This window comes from Empidonax traillii, unplaced genomic scaffold (genome assembly GCF_003031625.1).
Source record: "Empidonax traillii isolate 1590-97213 ecotype Southwest subspecies unplaced genomic scaffold, ASM303162v1 scaffold365:size559728, whole genome shotgun sequence".
Lineage (NCBI taxonomy): Eukaryota > Metazoa > Chordata > Aves > Passeriformes > Tyrannidae > Empidonax > Empidonax traillii.
The window spans coordinates 72,298-97,068 of NW_020955558.1; the positions used below are offsets into that span (position 1 = coordinate 72,298).

General features: G+C 37.0%; 1 long non-coding RNA gene across 1 annotated transcript in view; it reads right to left on the reverse strand.

Moving 5' to 3' along the window:
- Nucleotides 1–9,494: 9,494 nt before the first annotated feature.
- LOC114061869 overlaps nucleotides 9,495–24,771 on the reverse strand; it is a 26,101-nt gene continuing 10,824 nt past the window's right edge. The window contains exons 2-3 of the long non-coding RNA XR_003572239.1: nucleotides 24,609–24,678; nucleotides 9,495–10,295 (exon numbers count right to left, since the gene is read on the reverse strand). This is a non-coding gene — a long non-coding RNA (uncharacterized LOC114061869). The remainder of the gene's footprint in view (nucleotides 10,296–24,608; nucleotides 24,679–24,771) is intronic.

The window sequence follows — 24,771 nt, forward strand, 5'->3', positions numbered from 1 at the left end:
TTTCCTCTCTGCACAAAACTCCCTCAGAAATTAGGGAAAGCAATTATACCCACCTTTCTTATCCCAAACTCTCCTCATACATTTCATGATTTCATGTGCCTGCATATGGCCAGAGTTGGGGAAAGGATTTTCATTGCTTAAAGTACTTCCTACTCCCCCAGAAAAGTAATTACATTTTTCCTGACTGACTAATGGCTGCATCATAGCTCAGCCTTACTGGTATTTTCATATAACTACTAGAATAGCATGATATATTTCTAAAAAATAACCATTTCTTCATTGTAAAGCTTACCTAGGCCAAGGTGCTCAGTGATGAGCCGTATAGTTTTCTAAACATGCAACTGAACATCCACACTGTAGACCAGTGAGATTTGTATCCATGCATTTTCCTCCTAAAACAATGTGGTAATTTGCACTTGTAATTAACATCTTTATCAGGACGATTAGAGCTTCACTAATATCATTTTTCACACTATGCTCTAGAAGAGGCTGATGTCCTTTCTACAAAAGCAACAATATAAAGTCCAAACTTAAATTTCCCAGCTACTCTATCACAGAAAGAGAATTGTGTTGTACTGTATTGATTTTACACTGGCAGTAATCACAGCAGCTGGAACAGTTGCTTCCACACATGGTAGATGTGCGTCCACATGTGCACCTCATCAACTTCTATTACAGAGGAAATGGGGTGGCATATTTACTTATACGTACTGAAGATATAAAGTAATGTGCTTGTTACTGGGGCTATACGTATGCCACTATCAGAACACTTCTAGTGTAGGAATGCCAAAGCAGGGATCCATCATGGGCCAAAAGTGTGCAGGAGCAGCTACATACATGGTAGGAAAAAGGTATGGGACAGATGGGAGCATACTCCAGTACAGACCCTCTAGAAAGACCGTAGCTCTCATATAAACTGAGAGCTGAGTAATCTGAGTATATTGCGGTCTCTGCAATTTCTTTATTCATAAACTAGGAAAAGTTGAGGTAGGACTATTAATAGTGTGATGATATCACAACATCCTTTTGACTAATAAACACTTCCAAAACTGCTGTGAGACAATTTTAATGAAGTTCTGCGAACAGCTGGCTCTGGTCCTGTGGCACATGAACACTCAAGGACATGCACCTACTCACAAGCTAGGGACTACTGACATCTGAAAGCAAACTTCCAAAACACTGCAAGGCAGCAACTAACACATTCTACACTGACAAGGAAACTGTCAGTATTGAGACAACAGAGGCTTGAAGGCAATAGTTGATGTGATTTAATTTTTAATGCTGAATTTAGCTCGCTCTTTCCAAATTAAAAAGAAAAAATTATCAAAGGTTCAAGGCAAGAAATAAGAAGCAAGTACATTTCCTTAAATGAACAATCCAGTCATGGGCATGGAGATGTATGATATTCTGATGGGGCAAAATGATGCTGTGCTCTGTTTCAGTATACAGTATCATTAGACTATGTGCTGTAATTTGGAGAAGAAGCTCTTTTAAATTTACAGGTTTTCACTGATGTCATGGAATCATAGGTTTGGATTGGAAGGGATCTTACAGATCATCTAGGTCCAATCCTCTGCCATTTACAGGGAGACCTTTCACTAGACAAGGTTCCTCAAAGCCCCACTCAACCTGACATTGAAAAATTCCAGGGATGAGGCCTCCACAACTTCTCTGGACAATCTGTTTCGGTGCCTTACCACCCTCAGAGTAAAGCATTTCTTCTTAATATCTAATCTAAACCTGCCCTCTTTCAGTCTAAAGCCATTTCCACTTCTTATCTCTACATGCCCTTGTAAAAAGTGGTTCTCCAGTTTTCTTGTAGGCCCTTTCAGGTACTGGAAGGCTGCTCTAAGGTCTCCCAGATCCTTCTCTTTTCCAGGATGAACACCCCCACTTCTGTCAGCCTGCCTTCATAGAAAAGGTGCTCCATCACTTGATGCCCTTCTCTGGACTTGCTCCAGCAGGTCCATGTCCTCCTTATGTTGGGAACCCTAGAGACAAATGCAGTACTCCAGGTGAGGTCTCACAAGAGCAAAGTAGAGGGGGAGAATCCTTCTTCTGCTGCTTTTTCTGCTCCTCCTGATTGTGGTACTTAGATCTGTGCTCTCAACTTCATTCAAGTCACAGAATATTTTTGTGAATCTTTCATTTCTTTCTGTGTGGATCAGTATTGCCTTACCTTGTAGACTGAGACAGAATGTTCTACCAAGGGTGTAGTAATTTCTTCTGCAAAGAAAGAAAATTTCCTCCCTAAGTTCTCCATCTTGACAAGGGCAGACATGGATACTTTTTTTTCTTTGGTGTGCCTCTATTTCATCCCTTCACAGCAGCTTCTCAGATGTCACCCTACAACGTGTAGTAGGTGCAATTAATTTAAAAGGGACTGGGACCTGCTGCATTTGGGGTGGCTGGGTGTCAGGGCAATGAATCTAACTCTGTTACATTGCTTGCATTTTAGTTATTTCAGGCTTGAGATGCTCCATGAAGTGTTAAATAAGCTGGGGAACCTTGATCAGGTCAGGCAGCAATTTCCAAGGCCTTTAATAAGAAACGATACAGACATACTGTGAACGAATGACTGAGAAAAGACAGCTATTGGAACAGTGGCAGGGAGTCTGAAAGAATCTCTGAAATCCTGAATTTAACCTGTAAGAAAATCCTGAGATTTGACAGCCAGGAGGAAAGACATTTTGTGGTGAAAAGAAATAGAGTATTGAACCAGCATAGGAGGTTTGTGGATAATAATCCCTTCTCTCTTGCTTGGTCTCCATATCCTGGACAATATCATGAAATACAGTTATTGTGCTACCAACAGAAAGTGCCCAGAGGCCTTGAAGGGACCTTTTCACTTGATACTACCACTGGGATTTATAAATCAGCCCCCTACTCCATCTGCACAAGCAAGCCCAAATTCCAAGCACACATAAGCCCAGTTTTAAGGAGCTTGTGGCTGACAAGTACAATCCAAAGAAGATTCCAAGAGAAGCATGAAAAGAAGACATAACTGAACGAACCTTCCTTTCTTCCAAATTTCAACTTTGAATACACTTCTTTAGCTTATATTTTCCTTGCTTAAGACTTTCTCTGCCTGCATTGTCCTTTTTCCTCCTTCCTCTCCTAAAACTAGATGGGAATCTGTAGCACACCTCAACAAAAGACAGTAAAATTAGATCACACTTAAGGTTGGTTTGAAGGTGCTTTAAAACCCTATGCAAATCGACAACAGTACTTAAGTAAAATAAATTATACTTTATTAATGATTACAATAGCTATCATAAATTCAATAAAAATAAAGTAATGATATCTTCACAACTGCATTCATGTGAAGATTATCATTTATTAGGCACACGCCACACAGTGAAGCTCACCAACAAGGGACAGAGGTGTCAGTAAATACCTTTCAAAGAAGCAAATGCAAAGCTATAGGGAGTTAATTTGTTTGGTTTGGTTTTACTTAAATTTTCCGGGGAGTCAGCTTCTAAATGAAAATTGGCATTTGAAACTTTACCTTCAGAGTATTGGAAGTGTTATTGAGGTAAAATGAAATTGTAGCTCCACAAAGGCCTAAACGTGTCAGTCTGTATACAGTAAAGCTGTGCATTGCTGCATCCTTGGTGGAGATGACTGCTGAATAGCACATCCACTCCCCATTGCACTGGGTGTTGTGTACAGCTGTATGGGTAGGACAAGGAAGGAAGAAGGTGGTGCTGCTCCTTTTGTTGATTTTTCACCTGGATTGTTTGGATCTGAGGATGTCCTCTGTGCATATTACGTGCTTGATCTTTTTGTCAGACAGACACAGTTCCTTCAGATACTTGTAGAGCCCCAGAATAGACTGGGATCAACTCAGAGCCCTCGTATTTGCCACACTCCTACAACAAGAGTACACCAGGGTGGGCCACTCAGGGGCATGCAGCCCCACAGAGCTGAGGAATTATGTGTAAGGAAGCCTGTGCTTACACTGGATTTATACTCTTCAGTCTCCTGCTGTGTGAGCTCCAGAGTGATTTTTAAGGGCCGCTTCATGAGAATTGTGTTGTCATGGCTGGAGTCAAGGTATGCAGCACTCATCTGTTCGAAGAAACAATGGGGCAGAAATCTCTAGTAGATGAAACCCTTGAGAGAGTTTCTTTTGACTCTTCCTAGGCTTTTTAGAACTGAGAAATCAAGCTTAATTGGAATTTAAAGACATTATATGGTAGGAATGATCGATGACACTTGATAGTTGAACCTGAATCAAAAGGAAAAAACAAGTCATTTATAGGAAATATTTCAAAACAGGGAACTTATAAATCTTTAAATTTTTTCTCCTAACTCCTCAGCTCTTTAGATCATTATTCAGAATTCATAAATAATAGTGTAATGCCCATTTAAAAGATATGACAAAATGTGCTTTTCCAGGGAGTTGCAAGAGCTAACGTACTTTTACATCCAAGTACTTTCATAGAGTTAATCAAATGTTGCAAAATGCCCTTTAGTTTAATTGCATGTACAAACATACAGACAAAAAGAGAAAACAACTGAGATTATTCATTATCTTTTTCTTCATTATCTCATCATGACAGCTGTGGGCAAAAAGATCATATGAGGCTAAGGGTAGCCTGACTTCCTTGATCTTTACTAGTTTGTCTTCATGTCTAAACTATCTTTTAAACTGTGAACAAGTAACTTAGTGATAATACTAATAATAATACTCATTTTATAAATCCATTTTTATTTTAAGCTAGCTAGGCAATTTCTGACAAGTAGTGTAAACACAAAAAACCGTTCTGTAAACTCAGAAACAGCCACACTATTAGACTACAGTCATTGTCTACAACTCTATATCAGACAAAACTCCCTTTCAGAAGGCTTAACCAATCATTACAACCTCGATGAAGTATTAAAAAAAAAAAAAAAAGGTAAACTAAAAAAAAAAAAAAAATTTCCACTGTGGATTATTTCATAAATTCTGTCAGTCCACTCTGTATTGTATGTTCTTCACAGATTATGACTGATCCATGACATTTCTGAGACGGCCCATTGCAGTTGCAGTATTATGGCTTTAAATGTAATATCGGACATCACCATGAGAAAAGAATACCCCCAGGAGTCGAGGACAGAAGGTAATACAGTGGCTCTTTCAGTGGTGTGGGAGACATGGCAAACTGCTGCATAGCTGAACAGTTCCCCTTTGTTCTCTGTTCAGCTATGGATCCGATTTCTCTGAATTGGGCTTATTACAATAAATATAGATGCACAACATGATTATTTATGGGAAGAAAACAGACAAAAGAGGTTGAGTTGCTGGTACCTAAAACCTCATTTTCTGAGCTTCTCCCCTTGAGGCCCTTTTCATTTGTTGCACCATTGTATTCTCATTGTTGCTCAATGATACAAGCCTAAGCTGTTCATCAATTTACCCACTCCCCCAATCTCTTTCTCTCTCATGTGTGCTTCCTCTCTCTTCCCATGTTAATAGTTCCCCTGAAATCCTATCACTTTGCTGGAGGATTGATGTAAGTCTCCAGCAATTAACATAATTACAAGCCTGATTATCTTCTAATTGCATTATGAGTATTTGGTTATTCACTACACAAATTAGAGAAAATTAAAGAGGAGCAAGATCCTGTGGTGTGGGCGGTATGCTTTCTAAACTGTTATGAGCATCTGAATGCTGCGAGATAACAAGAAGGTGAAGACGTTTTATATTCCTATTGGCTCACATTTGTTCTTGTCATTGTATAATGGGTTTTTTCTTCTTTCAACAGTGTTTCGTGTCACTGAAAGATGCGGTCTTCCTTCCTTCATTTGGGAAAGTTTACTGACAACACACAGTAAACTAAAGTAAATGCCATATTTTTCTATAAGGATTCAGTAAAATGATAGAAATTAGAACAAAAGGCACCTAGAGGACATAGGCTTCTCTACTACTGAGAAACATCAATAATTCAAATGCATAATTAAGGGATACTGTGTGTGATGACAGGGGAACATAACAGTAAACAAACATCAAGAATTGCTGGTTCTTGCCTGTCTCTTCTAGTGTTTTTGAGGTTATTGCATTATTAGTTAAATAAGCAAGGATAAATTCAAATAGCTAATAATTGCTAGAGAGCAGTTTTAAACCTGAGTAGCACTTTGACGGGGCATAACCAATGTAGAACGGAAGTCACTTTAGTGGCAGCAATTCCAGCAATGAAAAGGGGTGCTTGAATGTACAGAATGGAAAATTTAAGTAACTGTATATATTTGAAAATTACATTTTTAAAAGGAAATATTTGGAGTTTGACCAAAATAGGGAGAGAAAAACTTCTGGCAGGGAAAGGGAGCAAAGATTTACAGAAAAGATTGTAGGTTCTGCTGTTGTTGGGTTGAAGACTATCACTGTTGCCAGAAAAAACAGCCATCTCATGCCTCATGCAGGACTAACCATCCTATTATATGCACAAGACAGCCATTGAGGTAGGAGGTGGGAGGTCTGTTCTAAGTCAACGAGCTGAACTCCCCTGAGCAGTGCTGTGAGCACCCTTTGCTTTCCACCCTAAGTAACTGCCAACTGTGTTTTGGGATAACTTAGTACCTATCTTGTTATAAGCCAAATCCTGCTAATGTTCTTCATGGGAGACCTTTCCATCTTACAGACATGTTTTTAATAGAAGTCAACCTGCCAACACTCAAAACATGAATGAATTTATAGGATACAGCAATGGGCTAATATCGGTGAATATAACTTTGGCTTCTGTGCTGGACCTCTTGTGCCCTCCTGGTCTCAAAATTTCCAGATAGTGCAAATGGCACTCAGCCACAAGGGAATAAATCGATGACATTTGCTTATTTCAAAAGGGTCAGCACACAGTCTTTGGTCAGGAATTTTGCCTTCTGACCTAGGAATGGCATAGTGTGGAATTCAAATGTGAGACCTAAGGTTTTGCAGATGTAAAGTGTTCACTATGGAAACCCATTTTCCTTCACAAAATTTCCTTACACTTGCATGTGTATTGCAAGGTGCATTCAGATACATTCCCCTCTAGGTTTGACTGGAGAATTAGGAGCTAATGATCATAACTTTCTCAAGGAAGCAAAATGTATACTGCAAAACTCACTATCTGCATGCAAAATGTAGCTTTGATCTCTTCCCTGTATCTCCTTGCATATCACCACACGATTGGATGTCCAGAATATTCCCAAGGACTTTAATAAAAAAATTCCCTAATAACACTCCCTGTCTGCAAATACCTCCTATTGTTTGAGCCAGTAGCTGTAAAACTAGAAGTGTGGATCCTAAATAGGGCCACAATCCTTCAAGGAGGTCTCCCCTGAATAGGCTTATTTTTGGTGCTTCCAGTATCCACTCTAAATATTCTAAAGGCATCCAAAGGCTTTACACTCAAATTGAACTGATGATACCAAAGTATAGCAGTTATCTTTTTTCCCCTCTTTCCAATATTGCATCCCATATTTAGCACTGTGGTCCTTGTTGTAAAGGAGGTTGCAACGCTGCAGAGTTTTTGATTTACCTCGTTTCTTACAGCAAAGTAAATTTCAAGCTGTGGGTACAACTTCTGTTGAGCTCTCTAACCTCATCTCCCATTTAATATTGTTATTCACAACTGAGGAAACATGCTGCTACTTATTATAAAGGACCAAAGAGAGTACCTTTATTTTACACAAAGAAGACAAAACACACACATTTTGAAACAATGGCAGCAAATCTCCTGAACGTCACAGGCAGTAGGGCCCATTCCAGGCCTCCTGCTGGACAGACAGAATTACTGCAAACTAAAGCCAGACAACACTCTGTCAAGTATCATGGTCTCCAGAATTCAACCGGCTGTGTTAGTACATACATGTCCCAATGTTTTCCTTAAAACAAAATGAGATCTTATTTGAACTTCCCTATTCATACCTCCTCAGGATGGGCAGGAAAAGAATGCCATTTTTTCATATCCTCTAGGCCATACAAGTTTGTGTGATTTTGTAGGGCTCTCAAGGTCCATAACTCCTGGACATTCACTGATTAAAGAAGCTGGTCATTATTAAAACATCAATTTAGGACAAATTTAAATGGGAAAGGTGAAAACAATCTTAATTATCTATCACTCTAGCACAGTACTAAAAAAATTCATCATCAACAGAAGAATTTTCTTAAAAACAAATGAACTATGTATACATATTTTCATTTGATGAAACCAAGTGTGTGCATGAAACTATGGGAACTGATCACCATGTGCTTCATCTGATCCATCCAGACAGAAAATAAAGAGAGAAGCCATACACAGTATGAGTCCTTAACAGATAATTTAAAAGTACTTTTCAAGGAGGTTTAAAATACATTCAACATTCAATTGAATTTTTACAAGTAGGTTAAATTTCATGCAACTTTTTAAAGTCGTATAACTTCAATAGCTGTAGACAGTGGGCCAAATTCAGCTTTAATGTAAAACACACTGAATTTCATTAAAAGCTTCATTGAATTTTCTGGCAATTTGCCCAGTTGCCACAGAATTCAGTTTTACACTGTCTTTCACTTTCCTCCCACTGCTTCTCAAAGCTGTCATATGTACACAGTCTAGAAGTTTTCAGAAGTCCAGGACTGGTAGTGAAAGTGGATTTAATAGTCTAATATCAAAGAGCCCATGGAGAAAAGCCACTCCACAATTTTGTCAGGGAAAGTAAACAACAGATCCCCATTTCCACTGCTGCTGTTGTAAAAGGCCATTTTTAAAATTCTACAAATACTTTTCTCTGAATGGCATCCCTGAAATTTAAACTGAAGCCTGGACTTCCAAGTGAAAGAATGAATTAGAAGGAAGTAAATGAGGATTTTTTCTTTTGCACTAGCACTTGACAGTCCCACTTTTAGAAGTAGGTAAGAATTCTAGGCATCTGATTATTGACAGAAGACACAAATACTTCCTTTAAATAAATCCTGTGCAGTACATAGATAAAATTTCCACAATACAGTGACTCTGAGACCCAAATAAATTCCCCATATGTGTTCTTTACAAGTTATCTAAGCAATTTATAGGAGCCAATATTCATGACAGGATGGTCTAGAACCATTTCAGATTGTTTTAAAACAGAAAGCAGTACATGACTTAGTAGGCAGACTGTAACACCAAGCAACAGCTATCCTTAAATTCGAAGTGTTATCTTCCTTTTTGATGTAAAACTTCTTCCCCACAGTGAAAAGCAAACAAAATATTGGTTCCCTGCTTCATTACTTTAGTAAGAAGGATTGACGACATGTTTAGCTGGCAGGAAAAAATAATTTATTTCACTGTCACCTTATTTGTTCACCTGCTGCAAGGTAAATAGAAGCTAAGTCACTTTTTATTTATTTAGCTTCTATAAGACACCCATACTGAAATAACTGGCATTATCTATTATATACCACCACTTTACTACACTGATCATAGAAAATAAAAATAGTGCAAGACTCTCTATAACCAACTTCATTTGTTGGTGAAAGCAGCACACCACCCTTTAGATTTTTAAACATAATGCTTTTTTTTTTTTCCCACTCATCATTTTTCCAATTTAAAATGTGTTTTGAAAATAACAGTCATTTAACTTAATTCATGTTCAAAATACACTAGGAAAGTAAACGGTCCATATGTAGGAGTTGTCAGTGTCTGGGTTTTATCTGTTATCACAGATCTATTACTATTATTAGTATAATTTCTTTGTCATACCAGTAGAAAAAAAAATTAACTGATAAATATATTTGAAAATGCAGTTAAGAGCCGATTCCCATGTTAATTTCTCAGAGAAATTTCCCTCTAGGGTGTGGCTGAAAGTGGAGAAAGTGAGTTGGGATTGTACAGAGATTACTGTGCATTAGCGTAAAGCATACCTTTTCCTGTGAAGAATGGTATAAGCTCCACACTCAACATGAGAGTATAAATTTGACTCAACAAAGCACCCTGCTTGCAGAAGCTTGCTCCACTCTCTCATTTCATGGCACAAATAAAATGCTTTTTTATCCTGCCTTTGCAAATAGAGTCAAACATTCTAAATAAAGTCAAATCTTATATCACGGGGACAAGCAAAGAATTTATGTTTCAGGAGATTCCTTGATAGCAAAATGAGATGCAGGGTAAGAAGGTATTATGGCAGACTCATATAAGGCCACAGAAGTGAATGCAGTGAGGGTTTGGCTTCGTTTTTTTCTGTTTCATGCTGCTTTCAACCCACGCAGCACTGAGCTCTTTGTTGTCACTGGCGGATCAGCGACTGGCTCCAACATTCAGCAGTCCACAGCATGGGCAGACCTGCCACAGCTGGCTTAGTGGGTGTGCTTTTCCAGACATCTGTAAGAAGAATTGAACTCATGCCCTTAGCCATAAAAAGAAGTTGTCACTGTCTCCACAGATTACAAACAAGGGCAACATTTCTCTCTCTGCCATGGGAATTCTGGTACCCACCATTACTTTCCTTACAGTAAATAAAGAGCTTGCTTACTGTTGCAGTGTTTACCTATTGAAAAATTACTCTCTCAAGAGTACATTAATAACTCTCGAATGTCCTTTTTGGTACTTCCAAATTTGACAGAACTCTGATTTTGGAAATATGCAAAAGTTTTCTGAGAACATGAACATTATTTCCTCCCCTTGAGTTCCCAGGTTGCTATGCTAGAACAGGTCTCAGGCTCCATCTTCCAAATGGTCATTTGCATTTGTTAATGGATGGGAGCACATTCAGTGGGGGAAACTGAAACTACCAGCAAGAGTGAGGGCATTCACCTAAGTGGAAAACCCAGGTTCAAGCCTCTTATGTAAAACAGACAGAAGAACAAACTGACCTTTGTTCACATACATCCACTGGCTGGTTGGGTATGCTACGTTTTATTCAGATTTAACCAGAAAATCATTCTTGAAACTGTAGTTTTGCTGAAATTGGTATATTTCTGGGAAAAGAAAAAAGCCCTCTGATTTCAGCTAACCAGCACCTTCACTGAGAGATTCTGACACAGTTCTCGTGGTAAAAAGCTATTTTTAAATTTTTATTATGATTCAGTAGTGTTATATTTATGTACAGTACATTACATTCTGTGTTTACTTAATCTCAGAAGATATAACAGTAATATATGGAACAGTTACATACAGTGGGAAGATTTTATGTACAATTTGATATATTAACCTGCTATTGTTCTAAGTTTATGGAACACCAATGAAAAAATATAAAATATTATAACACTTGATCTTTGATGACATTATTATGCTAATAGATCACATTTTTTGTCTTCTGAAGAGACTTTTTCTTTCCACTGTAAAAAATCACCATCTCCCATTATTTTTTGGAGACTGTTCTATATTCTGCCAATAGCAGATACTTCACTTTACACACAATTCCGGGACCAAAATGGCAAGATATGTTCTGAGGTAGACCTGGCATCATACCAGACCACACTTACATGCACACTGTGAAGAAATCCCGGCATCCCCAACTTTTAGCTGCCACATTTGAAGGCTGGCCTTGCTCTATTTTGCAGCACTGGACCAGCAGCCATGACTTGGGTCTCTGCTTCCAAGCTAAACCAAAAATGTAGAGAGCTGTCTCCAATGTTTCTGTTGGATAAGCAAATAAGCTCACTTTCAATATTTTTGAAGACACATTGGATTTCAATACACCACAGTTTTGGACTTGCTGTGGTCTTTGGGGCTAATAACAGAGGACAAAAGTAGACAAGTTAAAGACCTAGCCCAAAATATTCCGGCAAGAGGTCCTTGCACAAGACACCAGGGACTTCAACTGAGAATTTAATGTTTTCTTCACACCCATAATGTCTTTTCTTGTCAGCAGCTGAAGATCTGACTAGCAGTCTCCAGAGCAGTTCTCTTGAAGAACATTTACAGAAGCCACCAATGAGCTAATAAAAGCTGGGAAATAATATCCTAGCACCCACATTTGATCTCAGGACTGCAGCAGGTGGCAGTCACTGCTGTGTCATAATTTTTTCTGTTTTCTGCAGAGGGCTTCTCCAGCAATCTGGGAAGAATTCTACTTTAGCGTCAGTAGTTCTGAGTTGGAATTTATTTTTTGCTCTTGACTGCATGCTGCTATTACCAAGTAATTTCCTATAGACCCAACAACACATTTTGCAGTAGTGTGCATTCTAAACCACTTCAGGCATCTTATTTGTCCACATTTTCCTCAACTCCACCATCTGGTTGGCCTGCAAGAGAAAGCCTGGGCAAAGAACTACAATCCCTTTAAAATATTTCCTAAATTTGAACTATCTTTTTACACGTAAACTGCAACGTTTTTCATTTTTCTGCCTTTTGTTTGTTCTCATGTTGCTTCCAGCTTCTTTTTGTGTACTTAAGCTGATTTTTGTCACCTGATTTGAAGGTGTTTAGAGCTGCCAAAACCCTGCAGAAAAGGGTTATGTAACCATGGCTGATTCTTTACAGCTTGGTGAAAAGAGCATAAATAGTTCTCACTTGTGAGATTCTGTTTTTCCGTTCCACCACTTCAGTGGACAAACTTTCGTGCTGAGACACACTTGATAGATGTTGAAAGAGATTAGATGAACTCAGGGCTGTTGGGGTGAAGCACACGTGGGCATAGCAAAAGGACTGTGCCATACTTGCTATACCCTACTTGTACACTTCATGTATTATTTTCAGAGACAAGGGGAAGCGTGTCCCAGTATAGAAATTCTTAAAGATTATATTTAATATCCAAAAATTTCTTTTCTGTCCTTTGAAATTAACCAGCAAACTTTCTGTTCTTACTAAGTAGGCCATCATTCTTTTAAAGGGCATCATTTTGCTTCACTTTCAAAGTTACTTATGGAGAATTACCTAGTGCAACTACTTCAGTACATCTAGGTCCCTGTTCCCTATAGTTTCTTACAAGTTATTTTCATAAATGGACATACTGGTATTTTCTAACCACAGAACATGATTTTAGAGAACATCTTTGGGATAGAAGACCAAGAGTTTTCACATATGCTACAGTTCAAGAGAAAACCACTGTATGCAATTCATTTACCCTTTGTAGAACACAACCTATAGGAACTCTGGGCTGCAAAAACATAATGTTATAGGGAAAAATAATTCACTAGCCCACTTTATAGCTGCCTCACTCTGGTAAAACACATCCTTTTAACAGGAACAAAAACATTATAGACAACAGCCAGTGATAGCGATTTCCATGTATTCCTTCTCTTTCCTGTAAATATCAAGACATTTTAAAAACTGTATTGCTGCTCTCTTTTAGGTACTGTAGTCCTAAGGGAAACTTTAATAATATAGTTGAAAAAGTAAATAAATAAATAGAAAGGTGCATTGTACCCTCCACCATCATACACTCATTGTTATGCCTTTCCTCCTCCTTCAGGTCAATCTTTCATTAGACTGACTAAATTTATTTGAGTCCATATTTTACCCAGCTGTCTTTAAAGCATCTGTTTCTTCTATCCCCTCCCCAAAAATTAGGTTTGTCACTAAAATATTTGTCATAGGTCTGTATTTTTAAAATCTACCAGCTTGCCTCATTTATCATAGTAATTTTACCACCCCTGCTGATCATCCACTTGAACTTGTCTGAAAAGGAACTGCTGTAATGAAATATGTGAACACAGTGACAAAGAACTAGGCTTCATGACATGGCATAGTCACTAATTTTCTAGAAAAAATGGCATTGGAGGGTATCTTGTATCTTTCGCATTTCATTTGAGATAACCATGATAGTTCTGATAACGCAGGACCTTAGGCTCCTTAAATGGCTACTGGTCCATTACATTTAGAAACACTGCCTAAACAGGGTATGAAATCATATATTCATTTTTTACAGAGACAGTAATGGGGAGACAACAATGACAGCTGAACTCAACACTACTCACCATTTAAATTTAGCCAGGAAATTTCCACCCTAAATTGAGAAACTACCTTCTTAAAGATAAACACTGAAATATGTTGAAGATGCATATTATACATGAAGTATTTTATTATTAACCCTGTCTGACATCTAGTAAACACCCTTCAAAACCGCTCTTTTGGTCTCTACTTCATTGATTTTAATAAAAAAAAGAGGCCTATTCTATAAAGTACATATAGAAGGCCATATACCACAATGCAAGTAATTTGGCATACATCCATAAGTCTTGAAAGGAGAGGCACTTAGAAGTGTGAATGTGAATTGCTTTGCAATCTGCAGTGTGGTAATATAGCTGTCAACCATATTTCAAGTTGTGCAGGACTATGGATAGAAAGCATCTCTGAAAGACATGCTTTCTAAATAGCAGAGACTGAGTGACTGACATCCAAATACCTTTTTTTTTTCCTATTGGGGTCTAAAAAGCCCTATGAAGAAGTGAAGAAGACTACCTTTCTTAGAACATGGGGAACTTACCTAAAATGTGGTTGAAAACGGAAAAATTCCTCTACAGAGTGTGCATGCAATATTAAAGAGAGAAAGAGAAGATCAATGTACTTGCATACAGCCAGAAGTGGGAAAGTTGGAGGTTTTTGAATGGAGGGTCCATGACTCCCTATAAGGTTTTAGTTCCTCCTGAGTTTGCACCCTTGAGTTTTACTTTGGGTTATGGGGTGAAAAAAAAACCACCCAAAACAAGATCCATCAGGCTACCAAGATGCTCTTTTCTTCAAGATGAAATCATTAAAACCCACTAAGTCTTGGCAGCATTTCTACCTGAAATTATCTATTTTCTAACATTCTCTGGCTATTTAGCTTCACTGGAAAGTTTACAAATTTAGGCATATCTCATCTGAGTTCTAGTTTTGTACCAGAACATGAAGACAGGAAAGTCTCTACTTGCTTCTGCTTTCATTACGAAAGTTTCCCCAGCATTTATACATGGCCATCTAAATCAAGAGATTAGTGGCTGAATTAATGCATTACAGTAATCTCTAATGTGTTAATTCATCTGTAATGCGCCTACATTCATCTAAAAAAAAAGATGAATTTGACTTCCATAGCACAGTAACATGATTTATGTTCTTGCCCAATTGGTTAACTCACTTTCAACTACTCTTTGATGTGCTACGGGTTCTGAGCAAGCCACCAGATTTCCCCATGGTACAGTTTCTTCCTATTCTGTAATATCAGGATAGCATTTACTTAGCTTTGTAAAGGTGCTTACACAATTTAGGATGAATGACTAAAAGCCAGTTGTTAACGTCATGTTCTAACAACTGTATGAGCCATATATGGGGAAAAAGGTATGGCATTCACAGAACAGGCATTTTAAAGTGAAACAGGTTTTAGGCATTCAGATTCTGGGGTGAGGGGAGGGTTTGAGTAATATACCCAGTAATATTGCATTGAATGCAATATTCCTGCTTAGATGGAATTAATCTTTCAAAAAGCTCTTCACCTCTAGAATAAGACTCAGAATTCAATATGCGGTTCAAACTGGTCCAATTCAGGATGTAATCCAAATAACTTTTCACAAGAAATTATTAAGAAAATATCCCTGCATGTTTGGTGTCCTGTAGCTTCTACTATACACTCAGTATATGTTTCACTTTAATATCTCCCTGCTTTGCAAAAGTCAATTATAATTACAAAAAAAACCAGAAAACAAACAAACAAAAAAACCTCAAATTTTTAAGAAGGAAACGAAAGCATTTGATAACAGATAAAACCATGGTCAGTATCTGATTCACTGGCACTTTCCCAGGCACGAGACATGTTTTCCCCTGGGGTCATCAGGTCCAGGCAAGCTGCATTCTTTCTGCCAGGCACTTTGTAATGTGCAATGAACAGTGTCATTTATTTTCATTTCCTCATACTTAATTGCATGCTCCTTGCTTCCAATATTAAGTCAGAAGGCAGGTGGTAGAAGCAGTAAACTAAACTACTACTAGCTGTCGGAGTTACAGACCATGCTACTCTCCTTTTGAAACAACCCAATTGTTTACAATTCAGCAGAAACTGCTGAACTGGAAAAACACTTGCTTCCATTGCACATTCAATAGAGATTTTTTTCTTTTATTCTGAAAAAAAAGAAAACCAAAAAATGCTTACCACACACAGGATCCTTACATTTATCAACATTTTATCACGGTAATAGGAAGCAATTTATGAAGTTATTATCTTTGTAAATGTACCAAAAATATTTTTAAGGTTTAGTGGAATGGCTGCTTTAGCCAAGTAACACATGACCAATGATACTTCTGGAATTATTTAATTCAGTAGTAAGCTAGTTAAAAATTTATTGATCATGCCTGAATACAAAAATAAGACATTTATCAGGTATGCAAATTTTACAGTTATCATATTTGGAATTAAATTATTTCACTCATTGCAGAAGTTAGCATTTATTTAATTTCCCCTATTATAATGAACAAAATAAAGTTTTTCAAAGACCACCCAGGATTTCTACAAGTATTTGCTTATTTGCATAATAATACAAGTGTTAGTAACATACCTAAAAAAAAAAAAAAAAAATCACTGTATCAGAACACACTCTCCATTTCAGTTTGTAAGTGTTCCATGCACTTGTTCTCATATGTTAATTAATAGCTATAATAGTATACAATTTACTGTTTACCATGAACATACTGCTGTTTGCTTTCTGTAATACCCTACTAAGAGACTACTCATCCTGTTATTATACAATAAATAGCATGTTTCAGCTGCAAGAAACACAAATACATGCAAGTTCAGGCTGAATCCTGCAAATTACTCTACATGGAAGCCTTTACACCTTGGCACCACACCCTCTTGAAACAGAGCTCTGAGCAAAGGAAGGATCACTTTGCTTGAACAATAAAATGAAATTGTGGGGCTCCACATTAGGAGAAATGAGACATCCCATTTAGAAACAGCAGTAACATAACAGCAGTCAGACTTCATTAAAGAAAAATCCAGTCCTAATCTCTTGTGTCTTGAATATAAGCAGCTGGGCAAAAATTAAGTTAAATTTTTAACTTTTCCCACTACCTGCAATTCTTAGCTGAATTTATGTTCACAAATAATTTTTTTCTTCATAGAATGCTATGGTGCATCCAGACTATCTTAAACAAGAAGAAGATCCAATTACTAAGAAGTGAGAGAGCAAAGATTAATATCTGGAAAGCTACTGAACTGTCTAAAGCATGAGATTTTGATTTTCTTGTATGATTTAGCTTTTAAGATATTTAATTTTCTTTGTTTTCAGTGAAAGACAGGTTTGCAGACCTTGTTTCCAAAGATACTCAGGAACCGCATTAGTATTTTTTTTCATTCTTTAGCATTAAAATATCTTAGGAAATATGACCTTTAAGGAAAGTGTTTTAATCTCATTAAAATGCCTATTTCCTCAGTGAAAAGCTAATTTGTTCTTCCTTCCAATCAGTGGTGAAGGACCAAGAAAACCAGAAGGCGAGGTGAGCAATTTGGAGTTGACCATCACTTTACATATCCAATAGGAAAAATTTAGACTGACCCATTTTGTGCCCCTTACCCAGGCACCTGAGATGCATCAGACCTTATAGTCTAAAAATAGGTTCTTTTGGATGTATTTTCAAAAAAATTAAGGCTGTTTCCCCATCACTCTGCCCAATGTTTTTTGCTCTAACTCCCAACCTTTCTCTTGTGATCTGGTTTTCTTAAGACAGATTAAAGACAAATCCAGTAAAAAAAAAAAAGAGAATCCCAACTGAATATAAGTAAAGCTTTTAAATTCTGAAGAAGAAAGGGTTTAAGATGTGCCTCTGCCCTCAGGATTCCCTAGTGCTGAGTTCTTGGTAAAAGTACTTTTGAATCATTTTGCTTTACCAAAGTCCACCCACATACTGAAAAATGAGCATAATGAGCAATTTCAGTCTCTCCCCACTCCGGTAATGTACTGTATAATCACTTTTTAACATAATAAAATTTTTTGGGGGGGTGGAGAGGGAAGAGCCTAACACTTAATAGAATTTCTGGCACCAAACATAGACAGAAAATTTCTTAAAAATTTTCTTAAGAATTTCTTAACAAGATGCAAAATTTCTTAACAAGTCTTGGGGAGAGCTAGGAATGGCACATGGAAAGTCAGTGCACAGAAACTGGAAATATCAAAGGGAAGGGACTTTTTGAAGTCCATAAATCTATACAATTATAATATATGTCAGCATACACAGGGGAAGATACCTCTTTCCACACAAGAGTCATAACATACAGTCTTCTAAACACTTTTTTCACAGACTAAAGGGGAATGAGTCTTTTCTCACATACTTTTTCCTCCCAAAGATGGCCCAATGCAGAAGTGTTTTCCAGCTCCTCTCCTGCCAAAAATTTCCATTAGGAGAGACACAAAAAGCAAGATGGTAGCAAGGTGAGCAAAGTGGATTACATCCTGCATCAGGAAAGACCCAGGATTCATCACTTGATTAAAACCACAGTAAATTTTTCAAAATTAAATACCTAATTGAGCCCAGAAGACAAGTAAGTTTCCCTTTCCACAAGAAAAGTCCCTAGTTACTAAACCCTTCGCAGTCCCTTATGTCTGGACACTCAGGAAACCATTAGTTGGGAAACTTTTTGAAGTGGGAGCGCTGGAGGGCAAAATTTCCACACATATACTTTATAGACCACTTATTAACAGCTACCAGGCTAGGTTATATAGGTTAATTGAGAAAAAAAATGCTTTGTGAATGCCAGTAGTGCTTGAATATGACATAAAAGACCATGCTGCTCTGCATGGTTAATGCATGTTTAAGACTGCATTTCTCCTGGCAACATCCAAAAAGAGACATGTCTCTGTACTGCAGACACTGATAACTCAGGATGCAAATGGTCTTGGTCTTATCCTCTAGCTGATCTGGGGTATTTTGAAATTAGGCATAATAAGTACTCACAGTACTAAGCACAAAAGCCTAAGCACAATAGTCCAGCCTGATATGTTTTTGGAAAATAAAGGCCTTTCCCAAAGGACTGCACTGTTTGTATTACTAAAGTCAATCAAAAGTGTTGATTTTTGCAGACTCAAAAACAAAGTCCTCACTGGAAAAATCATACCATTTAAAAAAAAATGACAAGCCCCCAAAGATATCTTTATTGGACTTCAGCCAAGAACACTGCTGAACATGACTACATTACAGCACTAGCAAAGACAGGTTGGCTGGCCCGCAACACAAATTGCTTTGGGCCGATAAAACAAACCCCTCTAAACCACAAAATCCACTTCCTTATACCTTTGTGGACCCACTTCATTTTTTTTTTAGTTTCATTTTGATACTGCATTTGGAAGCATCCAGAAGAGTTTGAGGGAGGGCTAGAACTAAAACTATCTCAAACTTTAAAAGAGACATCTAACATTTATACACAGAAATGCCTTTTATGTTGCCATTTGAAGTACATTTAACGTGTAATCTGCAGATCAGTCATTCACAGGTCATGTCTATATATCTATAAATTCCCAAATTGCAGTGTTTTTTTTTTCATCTCTTCAAATGATACCCCAAAAAATACCCCTTACCCTTTGACATGATAAGTGACTCTGTGCAGATTTTATTGCTGAGATGCAAAACTCTGGAGAGTCAGGCAAACATAACCTAATAAGTCTTTTAGCTTGTGCAACATCATTCAGGGTAGAGATATTATACAAATAATAATAATATCAGGATTGCCTTTTCTCTTTCTCTTCCCTAAATGGTCTCCATAGACATAGATGTGCACAAATACACTGACATACACTATGCAAATGACTATCCTGGATAAGATCATTTCTGCTTAGACAGACCATTGCTTTTGTTGAATTTTGATGAGTACACATTGATGAGTATATGTTGAAAATGAAGAGAAAAATATTTGTAAGCGATGTCAGTCCCTATATTTCATTTTAATTTCATTTTACAAAGTCATTTGAAAGCAGTGGAGAACCTAGCATGAACTTTTAGTTTTATTTCAGTTTTCTCATGTCCAAATTATAAAAGGCAGATCCCAGTTCTTTGAGTAGTGCAATTTAATTTACCTCCAAAGATGTATTTATTTTTTTCTACTTTTTGCTATACAGTTGCCCACAGCTGAAATTGCTCAGTCATAATGAACACACACTTACTGCATTCCAAATGCTTGCATAAGTATGCATTTGGGGAATAGTTTCCTTTTATTTAAAGTTATCTACAAGGAAAAATATTGGAAAAATATACCATTCTCAAGAGACTTTTCAGTAAAAGTAAAGCAGAATTTAAAAAAATATATATTCCAGGTGCCTATTCCACTGAGCCATGATTTGAGTAACTCTAGTGTAATTCTGATGTTTAATTTTGCTAGAATTTGTTCTTAGGGTCTTACCATTGCCTCCTATGGAAGCTTACAGGACTACCATGCAGTTTCATAAGAGGGGTGGATATGATAAGCTTTCATTGATTTTTTTACTCTTACCCCTAGTAAATGGCCTGTAAGTTAGATAAAGTAACTAGTTTTGCCATACTGTGATGTAGAACACTTTTCATGCCATTCACGCATCAGAAAAGAGTATGACTTCCTTGAGCTGCATTATCAGAGCCATATGTTTTATAATCTGCAAAACAGCATGTTTATTCTGTTTGGGGTACTTAATTCTTAAATTTGCTCATTCACTCACACCTAACAGAAAAAAAAAAAATAGGGTATTGCCTTCTCAGCCAGGGATAACAATTAAAAAATAATTACACTGTAGCAAAGGCACAAAATTCTTAGACCTTGATGCACCTTCCAAAAAGTTATCATGAAGTTGTAAACTTGCTTTTTTCTTTATCTCCCCTAAAACCTTTTTTCAGTACTGCAAGTTCATTTGCTAGCAAAATATGGCTGCTGAATGGAAGCAACCACCTACTCTTTATCAGTACCTTTGCAGATGAATTATACTGAGGAAAACTGAACTTATTAAAACATAAATATTAAACAAAATTTAGATTAAGTATTTTACTGTAATCTTTAAAGTTACATAACTACAAAAGATAATGTCCGTAAATGAAACATACACTTGGCTAATTAATACACCCAATTATAAAAAGGCACATAATTCTCTTTCCATTCCCATTTAGGCCCCTATTCAAAAAAGCACTTAAGGATATTCTGCTCTTTAATGCCTACAGTACTCCTTTAGGCATATGACCAACAAAATGTTTAAGGATGCACTTAGGCATGTGTTTAAGTGGTCTGCTGAAAACAGATGTTAGTCTAGAAGAGCATGCAAAGGAAAGCACTCATCCCCCTTGGATTGAAGAATCTCTTAGAAATGCTTCTGGCTCAAAAAGAAGCACAGTAAAACAGTAAATGTTCATCCCAACTGAAAGGAAAAGCAGGAAATGCTCTCAGAGGCTGACAAAACCTGCTCTGTCACCAAGTCCAAAGCAGTAAGACAAAAGTAAGAAGGCAAACAGAAATTCATAGCACTTGCTGCACAACTCTGCTCAGAGTTTCTTGAAATCAGTGGTTAAAATCTGTTTTTTAAGCAAAAAAGCACAGGAAAGGCTGACATTACACATGGTATCACATCTAACCTCTACATAATTAAAGCCTTTTTTCATATTCACTTTGTTACTTAAAAGACACTGTCTGCTTAGTAAACTCATGATGTAGCCTAGACTGTTTGTTCATAGTTTTGCTTTTTTCACTACCACAAAACCATAGCAACCTAAACACCAAATATTTATTTTCTCTCAAACACTGCAAGTTATTTTATGAAAAATTTTATGCAAATTGGGCAATACATTGACTCATTCTGTTTGTCTCTCTTGTATGTATCTCTAAGGCATCTATCACCATGGTGTCTAAATGCTGTTGTATCTTAGTATTTGCCAGCTTTGTTGTATCATAAGTAGTATCATCATTTTTGTCCACTTTTACATAGCCTTTTTATACAAACTCCAAGGAGGTATTTAGCTATGACAGAATGGTCATGGATTAAATGCAATGAGATATTTTTATATTAGTATATCTTTCTATATATAATATATATTAGTGTGTATATTAATATTTTATACTAATATACACAAATCAGTAGTAAAATAAAAGTCCTTACTGTTTTCTTCAGTCTTCATTTACTCTGAAAATACAGCCTCTACTAGTAGAAGGTGCTCTGTTGATGAAGGCTCCTCTGATTTAAAAAATCCCGGACTCTAAATCACTTGCATTCTACCTCCTAATCAGTCCTTATAACCACACTTGCCCACACAACACCACACTGTCCTAAGAATTTTTTGTAGTACTTAATTCAGCTTACTTCCCTCTTTACAACTCATTCAGACTGTATCACTCCCGGAAATGTACTTTGACCATTTTAGATCCAGACCAGTGTCTTCCCACAAACAAGTCGTGCTACTGTGAGACCCAGGTTGTGTAAGCAAGCCTGCAGAGCTTCCACGCTGCTGCAAATCAGATGAGAGACAAGTAACAGTGACAGTTTTAAAAATACACCTACTGCTGATGGTAAAAGTTAAGACCTTTTTTTCCCCTCCTCCTCCTTTAATAACAGTCAAATGGAGAGCACAGGAAACTGCAAGTAAACTTTATATCTGAAAAAACTAATGTGGGCCAAAACATTGTGACGGTGTATTTGGCTCAACTTTAAATAGAATGGTTTTTCTTCCCAAATATTAAATGGAAAAAGTATAACGAGAAAGAAGTGAAATGGAAAATTGCTAAAGCTGAAGAACATCACACAGAAAAAAAGCAGCATTTTTTCTAACAGCTCTGAGATGATATGAGAAAGAGAGAAAGGGTGTGGAGGAGGGGGAGAGGGAGGGAGAGGCAAGACAAGGAAACATGAAGCAGGCTGAAAACAGAATGTGAAATAATTGTTATGGAAAGACTAAAAAAATTAGGAGAGAGGGCAAAATCTACAGAGGCACTTTCAGTACTGGAAATATCCTATAGAGTAGATTTTCCACAGAAAGCTTAAATGTAACTGGACTGGTCATCATTTATAAAGCCAGGTCTTTTGTAATTCAACCTGCCATGGGCCAGACTGCTTCTGCATTTTTAACCTATAGCATGTTTTACTTTGTAATTTATCTTACTCCCTGTAATGCTACATCACAGTTAAACCATAATTTTTAGCCAATGTTTTCATTTAAAACCTCCTTTTTAAACCATTGATAAGATAGGATTGCTATTGAAAGCTAAGTGCCTCCAAACATAAAAATGGGAAAATGTCTCACTTTGCAGCTGTTAGTAAGGATGGCAACAAAGTTTGACAGCTGACATTTGGGGAAGTGAAAGAGCTTGAAATATTACATGAATAAAGCATATTTTGTCTTTCTTAATGGAACATATATAGTAAAATGCTCTCCTCTAAATGTAATATTCAGATCCTTCATTGATCAACATGATGCTTTCCCACCAATGATTTCATTGGTGTGCATTTTTAGCACATCCAAACTCATATAAAACTGATGATTTATATATATACAGCACCTTACATCTTCAAAGTGTTTCTAAATAGCAACATCTTTATTCTCATCCTATTTTGCTAATGTAAAACCCAAGACTCTTGACATCAGAGATATGTAAACCAAGGGAATTTAGATTTTTCAAAGTTCAACTGATATTAGAGAGATCTAAAATTTCCACTTATATGTGAGAAATTTTGCCTAGATAAAAAACTAGGTCCCTGTGAATTTCCACTCTGTGGAGGTGGGCACAGGCATGAAACCTCTTCCTTGCAGAAAATAAATGAACATCACCATTTCTTTTCAGGATTATAAAATGTTTTGTTGACTGAAGTGTTCACAATCTCTGCCTCCCAAGAAATCAAATAATATCACTGATCAGATATAAAGGAACAAGATAAAACCTGTCCAGCTCATAACTGACTTTTTTTTCTGTATTTTAGATTTGAGCACTTGTACTCCTGTATAGCCCATGGCTATACATATAGCCATATAACTATGGCATTGTTTAAAAAACTTCCACATCATATAGGTTTATATGACTGCATATACTATATTTCAAGACATTTTTGAAATTACTTAATTGGATGTACCTTCTTGCAGCTGGCCTACTGAAATTCTAGGATTGCTAGCAGGGCCAGTTGCTATGAGAGTTCAACCATTTTGTAAAAATGACGGATAACACTGTGAGTAGTGCTAAATTCCTGGACAGATTAAATGAAGCTCATCCCCCTAGATCTGAAACCTCTTCAAGCTGCTTTTTTAAAGCCACATAACAAGTCTTTACTCCTTACATTACTGTTCCACTTTTTATTCCCTGTCTTAACAGAATTTTCATTCTTCTAATTCTCATGGGAAATTGTGTTAAAATTCAAGAACCTGACCTCAGGTTGCATTGAATATTCCCATTGACTTCAGGCCATAAAAAGGAAAACTGTGAAGAAGAGTTATATTCTGTCAGGAAGAATATGGCTCCAAATGCTGGAATCATCCTGACAGCTCTATTTCAGAAGTTAGCCAAGGAGAAAAAAGGGGCCAGGCATCTTGAAAATTACATACGCATACCTCACACACATGTATACACACACAAAGCATGAAGGAGAATAGAGGAGAGAACCTGGAAAGAAACCCTGCCAATTTATCAAGTGGCAGATGAATTATCCCCAAGAGTTTCATAGAAGCAGCAGCCACCCCATTTTAAGGTGAAATTTTATTTCAATCTCAGCTGCAGCATAATCTCAGATCCATCTGTTTCCCCCATTCCCCCTCCCTTCCCCTCACAGTCCCCCTGCTCCCTTCCCAACTCACATGCCGAATAACTCAGAGGCATCACTTCATCTCCAGTACCATAGGTTTCATGGGCCCATCTAGGAAGGAACTGAGGGAAGAAGGTTGGGAGTGATTAAAAAAAAAAAAAAAAAAAAAAAAAAAAAAAAAAAAAAAAAAAAAAAAAAAAAAAAAAAATAAATAA